Consider the following 20,949-nt stretch of genomic DNA (forward strand, 5'->3'; position numbering starts at 1 on the left):
AACAGGTGTCCTGCACTGGTAAAATCTTGCTATTGATACCTGAATTGAAAGAGTGGGGCCCCAGAAGAGCTGATACAAATACGGGATTTAAGGATATGAGAAAGAAGGGAGGCTGCTTTCTCTACTGCTGTGTTGGGGAGCAGCTGATTTTTGTTTTATTTCTTGTAGTTCCTCCTATTTTTTAGGAAAGGAAGGGGATAAGTATTTGTGTAGCTATAGCAATAGCCAGACACTGGATTCAGACTTCAGTCTTGCTGTGAGAAGAAAACAAATGGGGTTTCAGAGCCGGGATGCAGCCGGAGCTGTGGATTTCCTCTCCTCCGGAGCTACTCTCCTCTTCGGGCAGTGCAACGGTGCTGGGTCTCGGTGAATCCAGGTAAATCCAGCCTTACCCCTTCCTTCCCAACAAGAGAAGCCGAACGCTGCCAGTTGGAGGGCAGGGATGCGGGAGCGGCAGGGGCGCGGCGCTGCGGGGCGCCGGTGAGCGGCGGCGGCCGCGCTGCCATGGGGGCGGCCGCCGCGGGGGCGGCATCCGACGGCTGGGCGGCGGCACCGGCGCCCGCAGCAGCCACCGGCTCTTCCCTTCTGGCAGCAGGGAGAGGGAGCACAGGTAGGAAGGACCCTGCCGCCCCACCCCTTCCCCCCCGCGCAAGGGCCGCTGCGGTGCCGATAGCGGGAGGGAGCCTCGCCGCAGCGCGGGGCTCCGCATCCCCCCACGAGGCTCCGCGTCCCCCTCGAGGCTCCGCATCCCGACCTCGCCGCTCCGGCGTCGGCGGCTGCGCTTTGCCCGGGCCGCACCTCGGGAGCGCTCGCCGTGCGGGGTCGCCCGGTGCTGTGCGGGGCCGTGCGGGAGTGTCCCTGCCGCTTTGTGCTGCTTGTTCCCTGTCGCTCGGCGATGCAAGAGGCGAGCAGGCGAGGGGCAGGAGGCTGTGCCAGGAGGACGGCCAGAAAACCCCCCCGTGAGTAGTTCCCTGCCGCTGTTGGGCTGCCTTTGTTCGGTGGAAGGTGCAAGGAGGCGTGCGGGTAATTTTCGGAAGGTGTCACTTCGTTGCTGCCGCGGAATTCAATGGCTGGGCTGGTTCTCTCCAATTCCTTCTGCTTTCCCTTTGTTCGCGTTTTCCCAGGGAGTCCTGTATTGTTTCAGCTTCGCTGAAAAGCAGGAGCTGTCAGAGAGATGACTTTGTTCACGGCGATGCTTCTCCAGAGCAGCATCGCTTTGTTCGAGCTCCCGTAAGCCATTTGTCACACAAGTGCCGCCGCGCTGCTGTAACGAGCCGGCTGCGTTCCGCGGCTGGCAGGCAGCGGGGCCGCGTCCCTCTTCCTTACTCTTTCCCAGCAGCTGGAGCCGGTAAACTAGAGGTAATACCCTTTCACATGGGAAATCGTTTTCTTGCATGATCTCGTCAGTTAGAAAACGTCTATTTCAGGGACAGAAATATGTGTAACACGCATCTTTTCTATTTCATGGAGACATTTTTAATGAACGACGGTTTGAGGTTTTGTTTGTTTGTTTGTTTTTGGGTTTTTTTGGTTTGGTTTGGTTTGGTTTTTTTTAATTAATTTTGCTGGGATTGCCGCAAGTCAGTTACAGATCTGGTTCTCTTTAGCTGTAGTACATAAAACATTACTATGCCTCTGCTCTGTCATTTTAAGTGTAAAAATGCCCTGTAAAAAGACAGTTCAAGGGGTAAGTAGAGACTTGGAAACCACAACTCTGCATCCTGAAAATTTAATATGCGTGACAATAATGGCACTGAAAACGATCTGCTGCTGGGGGATGGGGCCATGGAGAAAGAGAAGAGTAATTTACAACCACAGGCCCAATAACAGATATTCTGTCGGTAATAGATACATAGATAATCTAATTTGTTATATTCTCAAACAGATTTTCTGTACATACCTTAAACAGTGTATAGCAACTGTATGAAAAGAGCTCTTTTCTTAAGACTCTGAGCTATATAAGCTAGCCGATAGCAGTAACATGTAGCAGGTTCTATGTTTTAACAGAGTAAAGATGAAAAATTAGTCAGAACTGAGTTTTATTTGGTATTTAGTAATGCACACTCAAGAAATTACCATCCGAAATAACTTTAATTGCACCTTGCATAGACAATTAAGTCTTCTAACTATACCAAAACATTAATCAGCGGGCATAAATATTATTGTGAGTTTCTTTAACAAAACCATTGATGTATTTTAATATAGGGAGTAGTTAGCAGTTCTGTACATAACTTCTTTTAGGTGGTTTGAATCCAGGTCAGAAATTCATCTAATGGGCAAATTCAACTCTTCCTTGGCTGCTATCAGATTACAGTTTGTGTTTGTGGTTGAATATTTCATTGCAACAATGGGCTTGAATTTAACACTATAAGGTGTATTAAAACTTTATATGAAAGTGATTTGTATATTTACTTATGTTCTAGTTGGATGATAATTACAAGAACTACCTTGAAATATTTTTTAATAAATATGGCATGTAGTAGAGAGATTGCTGCTGATTGGTATTGGGTCTTTCTTCTCCAATAAGAGAATGTGTCTCAGCGCATCCTGTTGTAATATCCATTTGGGCAACCCTACATTTTAGAGAGAATTCCTTGAGACTTAAGAGCAATTATTATTTTTTTCCTGTATGCCATATAATGGGGTTTTTAGAAGTGCACTGGTAGCAAACACAGTTGTTTTGAAGCATGATTGACTTGCTGGGTCCTGTGCTAAAATGTTAACTTCCTTCCTTCTTCCCCCCCAAGTTTGTTCTTTATAGATCTTATTTTCGTCAGTTTTCTTGTGAGATTATGCAGGTAGTAGCAGTTGTGAACTGCAAATGCATTCAGTAAAATATTTTTTTTAACATACAGTTCCCGAATACTGAAACAAAATTTATTTACTATTAAAAAGTACTGTTTGGCCGTAAGATTTCACTTTAAATGCAGGTACTAAAATGCAACCCTTTTTGGTTTCACACGTCTGATTACAGCAGTAAGAATAACTTTTGTAGTTTCTTCTGCTTCGGCTCTTAGTCACTCTGATTATTGTTTTGCCAGGTATCTCTGTCATGAAAATGGATGTCTTTGTGTGAGTAATGTAGTTTAGGGTTATTTCAATATTCATACTATAGATGTGTCAGGTAAGCTCTTTTTAAATAAGAAACACATGGCATAATAAGTGTTGACTGAAATGTGATGATGAGTTTGTGAATATGAATATGTTTGGTTGTTGTTTTACAATGAAGTCTAACATAAACAGAATTTTTATATAGGCAGTGTAAGCTTGAATGACTATGTTTTGACTTTTTTCCTCACAAACCAAGAGAATACCTTTTTCTTTTATATTCTGAATTATTCGTGTTTGAAAAGCACCGATTCTGATTGTTGAGGGATTTTTTCTCCCCTCCCACAAGATCAGTGCACAGTCTTTATTCCATAAAGGTCTAAATAAGAGAGTTGTAGCAAAAATGGATAAGCCTACTAATTTCATGTTAAAAAAGTTCAGTCAATTTCTTTGGAGTCAACAGACTTAGGGCATTGTAGTTACACAATAGCTCCATCAGCATGATGTAAATGGTGAGATGCTCTAAACATCTGCATATTGTCATTGTTCCGATGAATTTGAAAAAGAATAAAGCTGTATAAAGTGCACGTTAAAGTGGAATCAATTGGTGTTGAATAATGTGATAGAAGGCAACCTGAAGTTACAGGGTTAACTTTAATTACATTAGTGCTTCCACTGGAGGGACCAAATTCTATTTTTTATCTATTATTTAAATCAATTATTGATGGATAAAATTGTGTTTATTTCCGTGGAGACTCCATGATTTCTGTCTTTAGGAAACAGTGAGTTGTTGTGTAGATCTTACACTTATTGTTTCTCATTACTTCCTGAAGGGACTTTCATTCCTTTTGATTCTATGCATTGCATATCATAGGCTTTCTCTCTTTAAGAGGTAAAATATTTTTTGTAGAAGCATGCAGCATCTGCCATTGCTTTACATTCAGCATTAGGGTTAAAATGGTGAAGCCTTATGAAGAAATATAACTGACTTGTAGCAAATAATTTTTAATTAATACTGGTCAAGAGCCAATGTATCACATGGGCTAAATCCCAGTGATTTGGTAATTAAATTTAGTGGGAAGAAAAATGTAAAGATCTTGATGCTTATTATCCTGGGCAAGGGGCTTATGCTGCTGTTGTGCCACACATTGAGTGAAGATTATTCAGATGCTACTAAAAAAGCATGAAGTACATCAATACTTTTTTAAACATAGTTCAGTTTCTCTTTTGTATATGCATGTTGTGTGCCAAATTACAGGAATGATAGTTTTGTGCCTCTAATAAGGCTGTTTAAGAAAATACCATCATATGCAGCTGATTTTAGTTCATGGGACTGAGTGATGTAGTTCAGTAAGGGTAGTTAATGACTTTTCTGCTAACTACCTTTATTTGTGATCACCAACACATACAGTCAAATCAGTTAAGTCAATTGCTTCACATCCCAAAGATGCTTCCAAATGGTTAAGCTTATAGTTTTAATTATAACACGTGTGGAAGTTTTATTTTCTTCACCATTATTGCCTTAAGAAAAACAGTGTGAAAATTATCCAAATAAGTAAAAGCTTTCCTCATAATTCAGTGTTTGGGAGTGCAAAATGCTGTGCACGCTGCTGACCTGCTTGACCATCTCTTTCATTACTCAGCATGTTTTGAAAATCAGCCTTCAGACCTGGGCAGCTTCATAAAGCAGCTCAGCCTAGGGATTTGTGGTGAGGTTTCTGTAGGAGGATGCTGCACATGAAAGATTATGTTTATTGTTAAGTTGAAATGTGGAGGGAGTGTGATGGAAAGAATTAAAGTGAAATGAACCATACAAGATTCTGACTTTCATGTTGTTCTTCAAAGAAAGTTGATTTTCTTCAAAGTAACATGCTCTCTTTCTCTGTAGCCTTTAAGAAAGCCCCTTTGAAACTCTTTAGCAGAAAGAAAAAAAGTACAATTATGGTGATCTGTGGAACAGTTTGGATTAGAAGATAAAAATAGTGACAGAAAGCCCTGTGAATCTGCGGTATCTATGGGTGTCTGTTGGAGCACACATGAGATAGTTAGGTTGAGTGGCATCATCTGCCAACAAAATTGAACTATTTTTCCTGCTGTAGAACCTTTTTTCTGTTTCTCATAACTTTGGCAAATTTTAGCCATATAATCTATAGTTCATCACCTGTCTTTATGACTCAGGCTAATTTTTCTTTTAATTAATTAATTGAGAATTAGACTAGTTGATTTTCCTTGTTAAAGAAAAAAAATTCCTAAGATATTTCAGAAACATGGTATTGTCATTCTGGTTTTTAGCTGGGTTCTAGGTCCTGCTGAGGCACTGTCCTTTTGTCAAAGATCTGCATTTTTAATGTTTTCATGAAAACCTGCCCAAATTTTCTGTCTTATGTCTTCCAAATTTTGTAGTTTTCATCCATTCACCTGTGAAAACTTTAGCAAATATTTTTTCAGTGTTCATTCAATGCCCAGTACTACAGTGCATTTTTAACAGTGACCTCAGTAGTCCTTGCTACATCTGCAGCACCAGTCGGAGAGGGACTGTGACTGTAATGGAGACAGAATTAAAGTTAAGTTGTTCGACAGGACAAAGATACTGTAGTTATCAACTGTATAAGGAAGGGATTGGGTGGTAATTCTTTGGAAGAGCTGTGCTTTATGGTAGATTACTTGAGGAGTTGCTGCAGTAAAGACAAATGTTGTATTGTGATATATAGATAGGATGACACCATGGAAGGCGTGAGAAATCCTCCTCAGCTGTAACCCCATGCCCGATCGAGCTGCACACTTCAAGAAAGATGTATATGAATTGGAGAGTATATAGAGGAGAAGAATGAAAATATTTAAAAGATTTAGAAAATATGACCTATGAAGGAATATTGAAATGTCTGAAGTTGTTTCAGCTCAAATGAATGAAGAGTGTCAGGATGAACAAGACACGATAACTTTCTAATGTCACAAAGCTGTTGTGAAGCAATGTTGTCCATACCTGTGGTCAACCAGATGATATGTAATGGGTTCAGCATTAATGAAATTGAAGCAATAGAATAGATTCCTGAATTTGGATTTTCATGATTTTAGCATCATTAAAAGCTGTTTGAATGTTAGTCAGGAACAACATAAATACAGTTGAATTCTTTCTGCAGCAACGCGGTGGAACAGATTACTCTTTGAGCTCTCTTCTAGCTTTCTGAATCCTCAACATCTATGCTCCCTGGTGTTAACCAGATTGTACCTTGTCCCCTCACACATGCTTTGTCTGGCAGGATTGCCTGAATGCAATGTCTCCAAAGGGAGCAGGTGTGTGAGTGGAGCAGTTCAGAGCTTTTGCTGAAATCTCTTGATTCGGACTAACTCTGATATCCATTCCTCTGTCCTTTCATAGTGATTCCTCTGTTGGTGCTTGGGCAGACAGTGTGAGGGCTCAAAGGGCCATGTGATCTTAGGAGAAGCCTGAAAGCCAACTGACATAGGAAAGAAAAGGATTGCGGAACAAGGGTAAAGATTTCACAAAAAACTGGGCTAGTAGAATAGTACCTGAACATGGGAAATGACAAATGTGAAGGAGAGCTAAGACTTTGGGACAGATGACTGGGACTTGGTAAAGAGTAGGATATAGAGTAAGCTAGTAGATGGAAAGTCAGGTTGCTGGCAGAGACTCGCAGTATAGAAGAAGCTGTGACAAGTGCAAAGTTGAATTGTGAAAGTAAGGAGAAGATGCCAAAGAGCTGATGGAGATGAAATTGCACGACTGGGAAAGTTATGTTGGAGACTATGGGAAGTAATTAAAGACTGGAAGAAAATGGCAGAGTCTACTCTCTCAAGATTACATGGTCTTCTAAATCTTAGCTGAGAGCCCCCGATTGTGTCTTAGCATTTTGTGCTTTTGGAGACACATCATAAGTGATTTCTTGGTCTTTTAAAGTGGAGATTGACCATCTGTGACTGCAATCAGGTACTAGAGATCCGCACTGGGGATGTAGAGACTATTCTGTACCATACTGCTCTTGGGAGGGTGAGCAAAATAAAAAATGTAAAAAAGCATTTTTCAATTTATTTATTTTTACAAAGGAGATTGACAAGTTTGCAAGTGAAAGAAAGGAAGTGCCAGAACTGAAGTTGCCTTGTAAAGATTTAGCCTTTTTGCATGTATTTATTTTAATTGAATATTGATATAACAATATTACTGAATTTTCTTCTGCTCATGTAAGGCAAGCTTTACTGAGTGCACAGAATGGATCTGTCCTCAGTGTGAATCACAGATGTGTACTGAAGGAAGCTGTGGTCTCTGGCATCTGTGGCATCTTTTGCAGAAACAGGAAGATATCTGGAGAAATTGAGGCAGAAGGAGGCTTTAATTAAAACTGTTTTCATGCACTCAAAAGAAAAGCTACTGGCAACAAAAACTAATTAATGCTCTCTATTGCAATTCTGACTTTTAAAAATATTTGGATTTTTTGCTTCAGTAGGTAACGGTGTTGTGGTTGTGATTTAACTCCAGCTGTCAGCTCAGCCCCACCCCACCTCTTGCTCACTCCCTCCCAGTGAGATGGGGAAGAAATGAGAAAAGTGAGAAAACTCATAGGTTCAGATAAAGACAGTGTAATAGGTAAAGGTGCGCAAAAACAAAACAAGGAATTAATTCAATGCTTCCAGGAAAGCAGGGCCCCATCATGTGTAGCAGTGACTTGGGAAGACAAACACCATCACTTCAAACATTCCTCCTTGGGTCTTTCTTCCCCCAGCTCTGTATGCTGAGCATGATGCCATATGGTATGGAATATCGCTTTGGGCAGTTAGGGTCAACTGTCCTGGCTGTGTCCCCTCCTAATTCCCTGTGCTCCTCACTGGTGGGGTGGGGTGAGGAGCAGAAAAGGCCTTTACTCTCTGTAAGTGATGCTCAGCAATCAGTTCAAAAAACTCCCTGTGTCATCAACTCTGTGTTCAGCACAAATCCGAAACAGAGTCCCATACCAGTTATTATAACAAAAATTAACACTACCCCAGCCAAAACCTACAAAAATGTTCATAAAAAGTCAGGTCTTATTTCCCACCTAGCCCAGTATGAAGGGTTAGTGCTTCCCCAACCTTTGTAAACAACATGAAAAGCAGCTACCTCTTATGGGAAAAAGATCAAAAGATAAGGGCTGTCCCCTTTCTGCTTCTAGCAGCAAATAAAACACTTTCATAACAAGGTCCTTTTGTATGCTTTTCTTGAAAAGAAATGTTGTATTCAGACTTTATGGAGTTGTCAGAGTACGTAAGTTGCTAAGAAAAAAAATTAGGCTGATTTTTCTTGTCTTTCTGAATCCTGTTCCAAGCTTTTGCAGTAGCCTACGCTGGCCCATCTGGGGGCTACAATGATGAACGGTGCCATACCGCTCTCAGTCTCAAATCCTTGGCAGTTATTGCTTCATCTGCTGCTTGTGTTTGGAGGAAGGACAGGCACCCTCAGCTCATACATGTGGGTTTTGATGTTCTTCCCAACCACCCTGTTCCAGCATCCTCTGTTGACAGTGCAAGGGTGGGTGGTACTAGGGAGCCTGCTATGTTTTTTCTGCCAAGTAGATTAATCTTTCATCCACCCACACAGCCTGCTGAACACTGTCACAAGTTACTGCGATCTGGTAGCCGGATACCAACACCTGATATCTGATGAACTGCGTGCTTAGGGTGATTGTGTTTCCTTGGATAAGATGCCAGAAAAAAAAGTCGTTAAGCTTCGGAGCACCAAACGTTTCTTCAGAGGTGGAGCGAGTACTCCATTTGGTCCAGAGTTACATCCCCTCGTACACCTGCCTGCTGGAACACCCTTTCTAGCAGTTAAGGGTTGGATTCCTGCTGCCTTAAAATTCACTGCTCCTGGTATTCTTCGGGAGCTTTTCCAAACAGAGACTTCATCAGTAAGAGGCAGATGGGCTGTAAGCCAGAAGGGTCATCGAAGTAATTTTTTCTCAGCCCAGGTGTTTTCTACATTGTCAGAGTGAAAGAGAAGACGAAGACCCATTTGTGACTCTGACAAGACACCGAATGTCTTTGTTTGTCAAACAGAAGGGTGACAGCGGCATTAGCTACTAGACCACATTTTGCCTCATTTTATCTGCAGTGTATTTATTTGTAAATATTTGTAAAATATTGTAAATATTTGTAAAATTGGTTTACAATCACCTTTGTAATGCCCCGGCCCGCTTGTGGTTGTAGGGGAAGATAATTTGATTCACTCTGGGCAGTGCACAGGAGAAACAACAAAATTCTCAGGAGGCTCAATAACAAACTTTTACTTGCTAACTTTAGAACATTAAGGTGGAATAAGGTACTTGGCAAATTTTAAAACAACATCTAGATAAAGCAAGGCACTTCACAAACTTTAATTTAGCAAACTTTGACTTAGACAGCTTTAACTTATTTAGACACAACAAGGTACTTACTAAGGCATTGACTGGAATTTTTTAGTCCGGCTTATAATATGTTCCAAGAAGAAGTTAGGAGAAGAAAAAGAAAGAAAAACCCACCTGGTTGTTTTGAGACAGTCAATCATTCCTCTGGTCTCCTGCAACCTTCAATGCCAGAGTCAAAGGGGTTTTTTTACTGAAGGGTTTGTTTATATATATGGACTTCTGTAAAGCCTTTGACGTGGTCCCCCACAACATCCTTCTGAGAGATGGATTTGATGAATGGACTGTTAGGTGGATAAGGAATTGATTGGATGGTCTCATCCAGAAGGTAGTGCTCAACAGCTTGGAGCCCTGATGGACATCAGTGGCAAGAGGTGTCCCTCAGGGGTCTGTACTGAGAGCAGTGCTATTTAATATTTTTATTAATGACACAGATAGTAGGGCTGAATGCAGTCTTAGAAAATTTGCAGATGACACCAAGCTGAGTGGTGTGGTTGACACTTATGAAGGATGTGATGCCATCCAGAGGGACCTGGTCATGCCTGAGAAGTGGTCCATGGAAATCTCATGAAGTTTAACAAGAACACATGCAAGGTTTTGCACCTGGGTCAGTGCAACCCATGGTAACAGTCAAGGCTGGGGGATGAACAGATCAAGAGCAGCCCTGCTGAGAAGGACTTGGGGGTGCTGGTGGATGAGAGGCTGGACATGACCCAGCAATGTGCACTTGTAGCCCAGGAAGCCAATTGTATCCTAGGCTGCATCAGAAGAAAATTGGCCTGCAGGTAAAGAAAGGTGATTCTGCCCCTCTACTCTGTTATGGTGAGACCCCACCTGGAATGCTGCATCCAGCTCTGGGGTCTCCAGCACAGGAATGACATCGACCTGTTAGAGGAGGGCCACCAAGTTTATTAGAGAGATGGAGCACCTCTCACACAAGAAAAGGCTGAGAGAATTGGGATTGTTTAACCTGGAGAAGAGACAGCTTCAGGGGGACCTAAAGAAAGATGGAGAGAAACTTTTTACAAGGGCATGTAGTGGTAGGGCAATGGTAATGGCTTCAAACTGAAAGAGTACACTAGGTTTAGATTAGATATTAGAAATAATTCTTTACTGTGAGAGTGGTGAGGCACTGGAGCAGGTTGCCCAGGGAAGTTGTGGATGCTCCATTTCTGTAAGTGTTCAGGGCCAGTTTGGATGAGGCTTTGAGCAACCTGGTCAAGTGGAAGGTGTCCCTGCCCATGGCAGGGGGAGTTGGAACTAGATGATCTTTAAGGTCCCTTCCAATGCAAGCCATTCTGTGATTCTATGATATGTACACTGAGTATGTGAATGTGCATATAAAACACTATATCTTGAAGAAACTCCAGTTACTGCTAGGTGATATTCCTTCTCCATGAATTTTCTGTGTACCTCTGCATCTCTTGAAATAACCTGTTCACATGGGGTCCTAAACTCCATGTTTTTCATTTTGTGTATGCCTCAATTAGGAGTTTTAATTAATTTTAATAATTTTAATTAAATCCAATTAATAGAATTGCTGAACATTACAACTGACTGCAGTCAACAGTTGTGTTTTAAAGGTGTCAATACTACATAGAATTAAGTAGTCTGAAAAAAGCAAGCATAGGTATTTTAAATTAGACACTAAAAATTGGTGTCTACATTTTTGATATAATTTCATATGTGGCTTTACTTCTGCCACATGGGACAAAAACATCCTCCTTGCCTATAGGGTGCTTTGCAGTGTTGACTCTTCCTTTCAAGGTTTTTTTGTCCCTGTGTCCAGCCAGTCTCACTGGCCGTTTTCTTAGGGAACCTTTGGCTCTCTGAAGTTTACACTCTTTAGTATTGCTACTCACTTTTGTGGCACAGAGCACAATTGACCATAGGTATCCAGTCCGACTTCTCCCAGGGATCAGATTCACTCAATTTTGCCCAGGGACACAACTGAGTTGCATATCAAATTTGTCATGCACATTTCTTTTTGCAGAAATTTATTGCCTGTGGCAAGCATAGCAGTATTCTGTAATGCTAGACAGAGTTCCAAGTGTCCTGCAGTAAATACACAAAAGCCTAAGCAATGATTCTTTATTATGTATATGCCATCAGTTCTTTACAGATGGTATCATGGGCTCTGCTGTTGATTATGATTATGATTATTGTGTAGCTTTTACAAATTTCAATTCATTACTTTTACTACATGCAAATTGCTAATGTAACTTCCCCACATTAGTAGCACTGTTAAGTCTTTTCATGTTACGTAGCTGTTGGAAGGTGCCATTCTTAAGCTTGACCCTACTTCAGTTGCAGATCTACAATAATGAGCATAATTTAGTAATTTTTCTAGATATAGAAAGATATGTTCCATAAATTCTGAGTATTTTTATACTGTAGATCTGTGTCTAGATCTGCATGGCTATAGCCCATGTGCAGCATACTGATGATACAATACTTACTGCACCAGAAAGGTTTGTGAGGAAATGAATCACTCAGTCTGCAGAGCAAAACTGTTGTGTGGCAAATCAAGCCTTTGTTTCTAAACAAAAAGAAAAAATGTTGCCTAACTACCCATTAAGTCAGCTTCAGTTTTCCATTCTCTAACCTGTTAGTTCTTATCTCATGAATAATAATAATTTAAGTAATGTTTTGGGTGCAATATTGTGTGTGTTTGTCTAGCATTGGATAAAGCTGTGGCGTGATTTGCTTTTTTTGGTTAGACACTGTCAAGTAGATGTCTTATGGTCCTTATAGCTGCCTCCCATAATTCACTTTACTCTTCATCTAATGCATTTGCTTTACTTGGGCTGTAGAATCACAGAATCATTAAGGTTGGAAAAGACCTCCAAGATCATTGAGTCCAGCCTTTGGCCAAACATTACACTGTCACATCCAGTTATTTCTTGAACATCTCCAGGGATGGTGACTCCACCACCTCTCTGGACAGCCCATTCCAATGCTTGACCACCCTCTGAGTGAAGAAATGCATCTTGGTGTCCACCCTGGCACAGCTTGAGGCTGTGTCTTCTTGTCCTGTCAAAAGACCTCAAGCTTCAGAATGAGTTGGGCAAAATATGAATATTATTGTTTTTGAAAGACAATTGATGTTCTAAATACCTAAACTGAGACATTTAGGATTTACTGAAAAACTTCATTTTAAAATAGGAGTTTTTTTAAAACTTTAGAAAACCTTAACTGAATTTGAAGGAAATTGGACTTGATTCCTAAAGAAAAAAATATTTCTTAAACTCCAAATCTCAGCCCTGTTTTCTAGTGGGCAAAGAAGTAAAGAAAACAAACAAAAAACTCTGTTGACAAGGCTTTTTAAAAATATTCACTCCAGCTTGGCAATGCTGTATCATTTAGGATACAATACTGGGTTCATAATTGTAAATTCAGCATTTTCAGACTGTGAAGTTGCTTTATCCACAATGAAACAGAAGGAAAATAATAGGGGAATAATAGGGGAAACAACCTAGGAAACTCTTTGACTTGGCTTTCTTTTTGTCATTTAGTGAATCAGTTTAATTTCCTTCAATCCTCTCTTACAAACGAACAAATAACCCTCACTCCACAAAGAATCCTGCCTTTTTTTTTTCTTTTTTCCTTCAACAAAGATATAAGTACAGAAAGAATTCTAGCACTATAATAGTATTTTTCCATTCTACATCTGTGGTTCTAGTTATTAGGAGCTATCGAAGTATAGAATAATGTATTTATTAAAATATTATAACACAGTAAAGGTGTGTGTATGTATAAATACACAAGTATGTTGTTAAATGTAATGTAATAGATAGTATAATTAATTATTATCCCAAATAACAAATTAGGGACATCACTTCATGGATCATAATTTCATGGACCAGCACTAACCTGCCTAATCTCATTTCTGCAGTCCCTGTGCAAATATCAGCCCTAAAGCATCTGCTTAAAGAGCCACCTCACTGCGCTGCCATCCCAGAATGCTGGTACTGGGAGAGGGGATTTCAGCAGGGAGACGTACATGCCAGCAGGGGAGCAGAGGCAGCACATGCAAGGTTTCACTTGATGTTCACTGGAGCGGTGCTGGATTTGCTTGAGGAAAGAGGCAAAAGGAGTATGTGTTTCTATTACATACTTCAAAAGTGAGGTCTGCGAAGAGATGGTGGAGTCAGCTCGGTCTCTGGGGAACCATGAGCTACCCTTCTATGTACATGTTTATTGCTGTTTTTTGAAGAGCATCTGTGGTCTCATATCTGAGAGATTTGGTCCAGTGGGGAAGGGGGCTGGTGCCAAAATTTAAAGAAATAGGTATTTGTACCATCACAAGTAAGACTTACAAATGGTGGCAAGCCAAATGGTGCTTGGGGAGTGGTGGGGAAGGTCTCCAGCAGTGTTTTGTCATTCACACTGTTATCTGGTGACCTTCATGTGTGCTGTTTGGTATATGTTTGCTTTGGTCTCTGTGCTCCATGGCTGGAGCTCCTGCTGAATTCTGCTTTGCTCCTCATGCCTGCAGGGACCGCAGTGCCAGCTTTGCTCTTCTCTGCAATTAATTGCAATTACTCATTGTTCTCTTATCGCTTACAAGTTTCAGCTCTCTCCTGTGATTTTAAGCTCAGAAGTTTTTGTTAAATTGTCGGTCTGCAAACAAAGAGGACACTTGGATTTCTGTTTTATGCCCTTTCTGAAGTGCAAGTGTGTTTTTTTTTAAAGCCCTATTAATTACATTTGTAAGACCTTGTATTCTTGGTTTGAGCCAGTAGAAAAGAGGCAGCTTGGGCTTTTTTTCTAAACCATCTTTTAAAGTTGCAGAAGAAACTCATTATAATGAGTTTGCAAATTTAAATAATTAACCTACAAAATTTCAATAAATAAGCTCTAAATTTGCAATTATTTATAGTATTAATAATAAACCAAAATATTTAGTGACGTTGCATGATAAGCAATATGCTGCATTGATTAGAATGATGTAGTGGTTCACATGGTATAGGTAAGCAAATAAGTGACTTTTTCTAGGGAAGTGAGCAGCTGAAGACATTAATTTCTTTGAGAAACTTCTATTAATATTTTTTTTAACCTCTCGATATAGGGGGTTGGGAAGCAGTCTTCTGTTTCAATTAAAAAAATGAGGAATGAAAAGCTCAATGGCTGTTTTCAGGCTTTTCACCTGGTGATTTAAATCAAGAAAATACAGACTGATTACACCATGTGCTGGCACCTTGTAATCTTCTGGAGTTGGTAACTGAAGAAAGTGAGCTCTTTTCTTCTTTTACTGTTCAAAGGTTGCCCTCCAAAAACATTCCGGTGATGTTTACCTTAGATATTTCTGTTAAACGCTACCAGAGATCCCCTGTGAAATGGGAAGCAGATACAGATGGCTGCAAACAACTACAGGTGTCTGGTAGTTGGCTCTTGAGTTCTGATGAAGGTTTTTAGAGCAGGAATGGAATAACGCTGATATGTTGAAATACCTATGTGATGAATCCATAAGTTAAGTGGCTGCATTTTCTGGCTTTGTGAGTTTTTGGATTTAGTAGAAGAATTAAAATCTGGCGGCAACTTTGAGCTTCAGGAAAGCAAAACACTACTGTCACTTACTGTCAGTGCCATTGCTAGGAAGATAGTTTGAGTCATATTCATTTTGCAGAATACTCTTACACTTAAGAATATATGAATACTCAAACTAGCCAGTTTCTTGCTTATTTTAGCATTGCTTTCCAGCTCGCATTTTGACCCTTTCATCCTTTTCTAAGGAGATTTTGAATGTCTCATAAGTCATGTATTGATTTTTTTCCCCTCCTGTATTAGTTATGGTAGTGTTTTATTCTTTCTTAGTTACTTTTGTATAAATCACCTATTAGAGCCGATACTAGTGTGAAATACAACTTGCATGTATACATCCTAGATATGAATGATAGGGCAGCATCTTTGACCTTTCATTTTACTCATTGTCAAGAGCCTCATGAACCTGGTTAGAGGGGCATTTTGTGCTTGGGTAGAGGTCTGGCTCCTAGGTATTTTTTGTTGGGCTTTTTTATCCTTCGCCAAATTAACTTGCAAGTGGTTAGTAGGTTTAAAAAACAGGGAGGACAACCTCACTGCACAAAGTGAGAGGCTTTAAGGTTAGCATGAGAGAGGCTATAAATTTTGCATGATCTGTCTGGTCCTTCATCTTTGCCACAGACAGAGAATTATGTGGGCTTCTCATTCAGTTGATAGCCATTTTAATTTACTGTGTGTGGTCAGGCTGGGCAGAAAGAAGTGTGAAGGCATAGGGACTGGGCTTTAAAGCAGCAGTTTGCCACTTCAGGTAATTCTCAAGGTAAGATCTTGGTCTGTGCTGCTGAACCTGGATCCCCCTGATAAAGGGTATATTTACTTTACATATGGGCAAAATGCATGCAGTGAGCAATAAAAGCCATGACATCTTTCTCCCTTAAATGGCAACAACTCTGATATAAGTACAGAGTATGGGACACGTTTCTGTTCTTGCATAGATGCCCCTATCCTGGCGCAGGCAGCTGCTGGCCCTGTTCCCCAGTACTCCAGCTGATAGAAAGGCAGTAAAGCCCTGCCGAGCGTGGGGGAATGCTGCTGCTGGGATGGCTCCACAGGTCAGTGGCTTTTATCCTCCCTGCAAAACGCTCTGCTAAGTTTATAAAAGATTAAAAGGAGAAGCAGCACTGTGCTGCACATAGATTTGTCTTCTTGTCAGCCACATATGTTGTCTTCCCCGACCGACCATGATACTTTCATTCTTTGAGTTTTATCAAAAAATAATTTGTATTCATGCTTTTCTTTTATCTTCTACAAGCTGCACTAATATTTTGCATCTTCCCCGGGATTCCAGTGTCATAATGTTCAACATTATTAACTTTTTTTTTTTATTTAGCAATAGACAAGTAACAGTCCCTCATTTGCCTTGCAAAATATTCTCTTTTTTTCTAAATATCTGAAGAACTATTGTTCATCAACAGTCATTAATTCTGCCATAAAAACCTATTAATTACTATTTTGTACTGTTGGTGTGTACATTGGTTTTATGCCTGGGGAGATGAGTTGGTCTAAAACCAAATTATTTTTCTGATTGAGGTAACCCTGGGACTGACAGTGAACCTCAGGTTCTTCCCAGTGCTTTAGAGTGTAAATAAGTACTGTGCCTCACAGCAGACTTCACAGTAAGGATCAAGGCCAATAGAAATATACACGTGTTTACAAAGTGGATACTTTCTCTTCTTTTTGTATACAACACATCTAGAGGAGGAATGCAAAATGCGGCATGAAATTAAATGTTTTCACTCTGCAAGTCATTTGTTCCTTGCTTCATATGAAAATACTTTGAAAAGGGTGTATAAAGTATATTTAGTGCCTAAGGCAAATATATGTAATAGTCTTGGATAATTGTCAGGATAATAGACATATAAACTATAATAGATCTGTCCACCAAAGGCACTAGTCACCATTGCTTTCTGTAAGTAGTTTCCTAATCACCTACACTATTACTATGTCTTGTAAAATGCATATACAAATACACACTTATTTGTTTAGGTGCATCTGTTGCTTGAAGCTTTTTTTCTTTTGTAATATATGAAAACCTTTTCTGAAAAGGTTCATAAACTTCCTTCAAAAATCAAGTAGACTGTACCTAATCAGATTCTACCCCCTTTTTCCTAAAAGTAACAGATGGTTTTTTGCTCTGTGAATCTTCTTCCTACATCTGTGTCTGTTTTTAATTATGAACAGTTTAATATAGCAATAGTGTCATGCCAGTTATTGTCATCATGCATGGCAAGAAACAATATAGGAATATTTCCCCCTGCAATATAAACTATGTTTTCATTGCTAGCAAAAGGGCCACGATAATTAAGCCTTTCAGATTATTTGCAGTTTCTCGTAGGTAAATGTGAACTCTAGCTGTTTCCAAGTTGGCAGAACACCAAGAAAACCCCCAAAATTCAGTCCAAAAGTTGCATGACTGCTTTAGAGTCTTTCTGAGTGCTTTGCCTAGAGAAGAGCAATGAAGCTGGTAAAGGCTGTGGTGCGTAAGTCTTACGAGGAGCAGCTGAGGGAGCTGGGGCTGTTCATCCTGGAGAAAAGGAGGCTCAGGGGAAACCTTATCACTCTCTACAGCTACCTGAAAGGAGACTCTAGCAAGGTGGGGGTCAACCTCTACTCACAGGTAGTTATGACCTTTGTCATTCATACTGCCCAATTAAAACAATTTTGATTGAAGACCTTTATTCTGCAGAGGAAATACAGCAAATACAGTGGGCTATCTGAAAAAGAGAACCTTTCTCTGTTTATCTGATGCATGGACAGTGTGGCTGTGGCAGTGTGAAGGGTCCTTTGTGTCCAGTAGTTAAGCTCTCCAGCCTCCTAGCCACACTCTCATGTCCTTTACTGAGTTATTGGAGTTGCCTCTAATGTTTGTATGAAGGCTGATATCCACTGACAAATGGCAGTCTTTCCTCTTGTATCAAAAGTTTAACCCAGAAACAGACATTTAGTTTTAGAAGTATAAGCGTGTATGTCCTTTTTTGTACCTAACCTCCTCCAGACCCAAAGGAATGGACATTTAGTTGGCAGGGGAGATCTGGTCACACTGTGTGCCCAAATACTGAAAAGCATGCACCTCTTTTTCCTTATGTTTGTAAGGCAGCACTCTGATTTATCTCAATTGGCAGATCTCCCGGTGGTAAGAGCCTGGGATTCAGGTACTGGAGTAAGGAAGAGTATTTGTGGAGGTCGTTGACATCTGGAATCAAGAAAAGAGGTTTCCAGTGCATCAGAAAATACAGAATGGTATAGAACTCTATGATATACCATAAACAGAAGAGCTGGAGTCCTCCTGTCCTTGTGTGTGTGTGCGCACAAACAGCTGTTTTGTAAACATTACCCTTTTTTTCTCCTTATTGACGTAACCAAAAAGACTAGTTTTTCATTAGTGAGAGAGCTGTGGGCTCCTTGAAAAAGCTAAATTCTTGTCAAAAAAGGAAAATTGAGATGGTTATCGTATGAAATAGGTCTGCTGTCTCAGGCAAGAGCTGTATTTTTTTCTATACATACTAATTGCTGAAGAACAATGCTCACACTTCTGCTTTAGAAAAAGGTTTTCAGAAAAGTGGGTGGCAGTTTGATCTGAGAAGATATTTTAAAGCTGATTAAATTGAAAGGTATCAGGAATATTTTTTCTGTTTTTTTTTCTTAATTGATATTCTTTTGTAACTGATCTAGGTTACCTCAAAATTAAAGTCCATAAACTGTTTATAGCATTTTTTTCATGCAGACAAAGATTATCTATGTGTAGATTCAAGAAAGGCAATGCAATTGACTTAATGCCCAGTGGGGGATGGCAAATACGAGGTTGACCATGACGAAAGACTAACAAATACAGAACTGGTTTGGAGTCAAATGCCTTTTTTGTAGTTTTGACTCTAACATGTGTAATTTTAGACTAGGCCATTAACAACTGTTCTGCTTGACTATCTGTGAAAATATATGCAGCAACATCTGTGCTACTTCATCTGGTAACTCAACAGTTTGATTGTTTAATGCCTTTGTGCTTCTCAACCAAAGTGATCTGTTGGTGGTGCATAACCGGAGTTAAATTTCTCTTGAAGGCATGTGTAAATCAGAGGGGATTCTGAAGATGTTCTTGCATCTTGGGTTATACGTTTGTATATGTCTGTGTGTGCATGTGTTTTTTATGCATTACAGATCAGTTCTGATAGTGTCCAATTTACGAGCATTGCCACTTAATAGCAATAGGCTGAAACTACATTGTGCCAGACCAGTAAAATATAAGTTTCTCTGATCAGTATGGGGGATAACAAGGCTTGACTGACAAGAATTCTGGGTTTGTAGATGAAGAGGGATCTGATACTTGCTAGGACTTTGAAGAAGTGATGACTTAGTTATGACAGTCTACACCAGATGTTACATTTACTGTCTAAAACAAAAAAGAGGTCACAGCGATATGCCTGGGAGCAAGAAGTCAGTCTTAGTTATGCTGACCTCAAGCTGACTTTGTCTCTAAGAAGAGGAAGCAGAAAAGAAGACAACTTTCTAGAAACTATTCTGTTGTCCTGCTGAAGGTTTCAGGCATTGACTGAGCACATCTATATTAAGGCAGAAAACTTGAAGCACCAGCTTTAGGCCTTAAACTCAGAAGTGCATCAGAATTTGTGAAAATTAATCCCTATCTCTCTTAGTAATTTTTGTGTGGAAACAGGCATCTCCTCTTCCTGTCTTCATAACAAACCTGGTATATTTTCCTGCCTGTACATAGCGTCACACTTCAAGGATCAGTGAGTCTTGCCCTTGGATTCTTTTCAGTAGTAACAGTGATTTATTTATTTTTCACTCAAGAATTTCCAGGATTTGAAAGATTAATTCAAACATCTGTGCTTTAGCCTCATTTCTGAAGACCTCTCTCTAAATGCTTCACAGAATCACAGTTGGAAGGGACTCACAAGGATCATCTAGTTCAACCCTTAGCCCTTCATGGGACCATCCCGAAGAGTCACACCATGTGCCTGAGAGTGTTGTCCAAATACTTCTTGAACTCTGTCAGGCTTGGTGCTGTGACCACTTCCCTGGGGAGCCTGTTCCAGTGCCCAACCACCCTCTGGGTGAAAAACTTTTTTCTAAACCTAATCCTCCCCTGACACAACTTCAGGCCATTCCCTTGGGTCCTGTCATTGGTCACCACAAAGCAGAGATCATGCCTGCCCCTCCTCTTCCTCTCACGAGGAAGTTGTAGACTGCAATGAGGTTTCCCCTCAGTCTCCTCTTCTCCAGGCTGAACAGACCAAGTGCCCTCAACCGCTCCTCATACAGCTTCCCCTCAAGGCCCTTCACCATCTTCGTTGCTCTCCTTTGGACACTCTTTAATAGCTTAATATCTTTCTTATACTGTGGTGCCCAAAACTGCACACAATATTCAAGGTGAGGCCACACCAGTGCAGAGCAGAGTGGGACAATCCCCTCCCTTGACCGGCTGGTGATGCTTTGCCTGATGCCCCCCAGGACACGGTTGGCCCTCCTGGCTGCCAGGGCACTGCTGGCTCATATTCAACTTGTTTTGTGACCAGGACCCCCAGGTCCCTTTCCACGACACTGCTTACCAGCATCTCATTCCCCAGTCTGTACGTACATCCAGGGTTGCCCCATCCCAGGTGCGGAATCCAGCACTTTCCCTTGTTGAACTTCCTGTGGTTGGTGATTGCCCAGTCCTCTAGTTTGTTTCTACTCTGAAATGGTTTGCAATGGTCCCCAGGACTTCAGTGGAGCAGTGATGCTCTCTAGTATAAAGAGTATGTTTTCACAGGTATGATGTGTCTAATGTTGCTGGACTAGTGAAACACTGTTCTGCTTTTTATTGCCCGAGACAACCATCTAATGCATGTAATGAATAAGACAAAGTTATGGAAAAAAAATTATGCAAGATGACAAACAAGCAGAGTCAGCTGCCCATTGCAAATGAAGAGCTTTCAAAACATTGTAGACTTTGTAACTTGCATCATAAGCC

General features: G+C 40.6%; 1 protein-coding gene across 5 annotated transcripts in view; it reads left to right on the forward strand.

Moving 5' to 3' along the window:
• Positions 1–20,949, forward strand: part of KIAA1211 (KIAA1211 ortholog) — a 124,778-nt gene continuing 103,829 nt past the window's right edge. For 3 of the 5 annotated variants that reach the window (XM_018069411.2, XM_018069417.2, XM_029962986.1), the window contains exon 1: positions 533–610. The gene's annotated coding sequence lies outside the window, so the exon portion shown is untranslated. Of the gene's footprint in view, positions 377–528; positions 611–20,949 lie in introns of those variants that run through there. The other 2 variants (XM_018069402.2, XM_018069426.2) reach the window with 2 other exon arrangements.

This window comes from Manacus vitellinus, unplaced genomic scaffold, assembly GCF_001715985.3.
Source record: "Manacus vitellinus isolate BGI_N305 unplaced genomic scaffold, ASM171598v3 scaffold_0_pilon, whole genome shotgun sequence".
Taxonomy (NCBI): Eukaryota; Metazoa; Chordata; class Aves; order Passeriformes; family Pipridae; genus Manacus; species Manacus vitellinus.